Source organism: Triticum dicoccoides, chromosome 7A (genome assembly GCF_002162155.2).
Source record: "Triticum dicoccoides isolate Atlit2015 ecotype Zavitan chromosome 7A, WEW_v2.0, whole genome shotgun sequence".
NCBI classification, from domain to species: Eukaryota; Viridiplantae; Streptophyta; class Magnoliopsida; order Poales; family Poaceae; genus Triticum; species Triticum dicoccoides.
In genome coordinates, this window is record NC_041392.1 from 136059393 (window position 1) to 136062648 (window position 3256).

Consider the following 3256-nt stretch of genomic DNA (forward strand, 5'->3'; position numbering starts at 1 on the left):
CACGACTGGGCCGGCCCAGCAGGGCGTGTGGGTACTATAGCGCATGGCGGGTGAATAATCTGCAAAAAGATTAGCGCGCTGGCAGGGGGTCGAGCGGGAGACCTCATGTGGTGGTAGAAAGTTACTGACTAAGACAGTGGCGCAAAACTTTAAGAAGGAATGTCAGTGCCACATCCGAAATTCTTTAAAAGATCAAACGCGAGCTTTTCTCTGCAAACGTGCATATTTTTTTGAAACACAAACATTTTAAAAATTGTGATGAGTATTTCAGAAACATAACTTTTAAAAAAAAGTGAATTTTTTTGAACACTAATCTTCTTAATAATTTTTAACGACATTATTTTTTAATCATTGATCAATTTTTGGGAAAACGGTAACATGTTTTTTAAAAAATGAACGAAGTTTGTAAACAGGAATATTTTTTGAAACCCAAAATAAATTCAACATCACAAACAATTAGGATCTAAGAACAAAAATTGTAAATGCGAATAATTTCTTAAGGACGGAAAAAAATATTAAAACTCCCAAAAAAAAATCAAAACATGAAGAATTTTGGAAAACATGAATATTTTTTAAAAACACGAACAATTGTTTAAACCGACAAATTTTGTAAACCTGAGCATTTCTGAAACTCACAAACAAAATTAAAAAACCCAAACATTTTTGAAAACACATACTTTGTTTTGAAAATGGGTACATTTTCTGAAACTCCCAAACAAAATTCAAAAACACAAACAATGTTTGAAAATACGAACATTTTTTTGGAAATGCAAACATTTTTTAATCTATGAACAAAATTTAAAAACATGAACTAATTTGAAAACAGAAACATCTCTGAAGCTCACAAACAAAATTCAAAAATGCACACAATTTTTTAAAACGGGAGCATTTCTTGAAAATGAAAATATTTTCTGAAACTCCCAAACAAAACAAAAAACATGACCAAAATTTTGAAAACGAACAAATTTTTAAAAAGGAACATTATTTTGAATTTCATGTTTTTTTGAAAACATGAATTTCTTGAAATTTCTGAACAAATTTCGAAAAAGAAAAATAACATGAAAAATATTGAAACTGAAACTGAAAAATGAAAAAGAAAAGGAAACCAAAGAAGAAAAATAAATTGGAAAAAGGAAAACCCGGTTCAGGAACCTTCTAGAAGGTTCCCAAAACCGGTAAATACCAACTGGGGACGATCTAGAAGGTTCCGAAAACGGTTTACTAGAATGCTGCACGTACTGCTATACATGGGTCGGCCCTATTGCTCGATAGGTCGACTTGCCTGTGTGAATCGACGACGACAGTACGACGTAGAGAGCGGTAAATAGGGAATTCCTCCGGTATGTCATTTTTTTTTGTGGAGAAACTCCGGTATGTCATATATGCAAACAAATTGAAGAAATCAATGGAATAAATGTAGAAGGGCCAACAAAGGAGTCAGGTGGATGGGCTTTCACTGATTTTGGGCCGTGACGAAACCTGGCTACTACTTTTCTGATTCTCAAAAAAAAGACTACTACTTTTCTCCCTTCTCATTTATCTCAAAACATCTTCCTCAAAAAAAAATCCTCAAAACATTCTCTCAATTTTTTAATCTCAAAACGAACCCTCAACAAAATGTATCTCAGAAAAAAATATTAATGAAAATTCTTTTGGGTCAATTCCTTGATCTTCTGAAGTGTTTTCAGATTGTCCATTGTCAGTATCTTTATTATATCAGTATGTTAAGCTATATAACTTGGGGTTTGTTTCCTGTAATGTGTTTTATCGGAACAACTCTGTTGATATGTACATAAAAAAAAGGAACAGGAAGACCAGTTGATGCATCCTATGTAAGGCGTCTCTTGATAATCGTATTGTACGTCTAAATGCATAAGTTCAGGTAATCAAGAAACTCTCTGCATTTCTTGGTGGAGTAAGCATACCATAGAAACAAACAATTAATAACCCTTTCATGAACAATTTTCTTTAATAATCCTATTCTGGAGATGGAGGGAAACCAGAAGAACACAGCAGAAGCAGAACCATTCACTTGGGGCCTTCACTTGGAGATCTAAAATGGCATATGATTTGGACTGTCGAAACAAATGGATCTGCAGGCCTACAGAGATTCACATATCGACACAAACAGCTAGAGCATAGATCGATGGATCTGTCAGGCAACGCAGCCGATCCTCGTACCGGCGGCGGCGGCCGTGAAGAAGTCGACGGGCTGGCAGGACACCTCGACGTCGTACGGGCGGGAGTAGGCCAGCCCGACCTTGAACCGGACTTGGGCCCTCACCAGCACGCTCATGGGAGGCGCCCGCTGTGCACGGACGCCCTTGTTGCCGCCGGAGTTACTGACCAAGAAGCGCAGGTCGAAGAAGGCCGACGCACGGAAGCTGCTCGAGCTCGCCGGCGGCTGGAGGAGCGGCATGGCCTGGTGGACCACCGTCTGCACCGACGCGTCCGCCCCGTGGCTCGCGCTGTACACCCGCAGCCGGGCCGTGAGGGAGCTGTACTCCACCCCCGCGCGGCGGCTCGGGTTGGCAGCGTCCACGGTGAAGTTTAGGATCAACACCGGCGCTCCCTGGAGCTGGTTGGTGGAGGTGGCGGTCACGGAGAAGACGATGCGCGCGGGGCTGAGGATGACGGAGGTCACGACGGCCACGGCGCTCACGGCGAGGGTCACGGCGATGGCCGCCAGGATGTAGTGCTTCGGGCCCCACAAGCCATCAGTGAACTTCCCAGTGCTGGTCGCCATGGAAAACAAAAACTTGCTCTCCCCTCCTAGGTAGAGGCTGTCGATATGTGTATGGACTTCGTATGGTGCATGCGCAGAAGGCAACATGGTAACGGGGTGAAAGTGAAACCAGGCCGGGTATCGCCATGTTATCCCGATCCATTGTCTGGGCGGGGTTTTGCTAGAGTAATTTTGCGGGAAGAGCAGAGTAATTTTCCCCGCTGTGATCACCGTCTCGCCGTCCAGCCAGCGAGCGGCAAGAGCTCAATACAACAATGTATTCGCCGGTGGTAGAAAATGAGCAATAGGAGCACATCAAGTCTCAAACATTCAGACAACATCATAACTTGTTTTTCTATAACTTGTTGATAAGCATAGGAGTACATCACAGTATATTGCGCCTTAAAAATCAGACATAAATCTTCCATATCTAAATGGGAGAGGATTTGTGATACGCAAGTGCGGGGGCATGCATGTTCCTGATGCCTGCTTTTTATTTTGGCTTCCGATTTTCAAAGCTTTAAAAGTTAA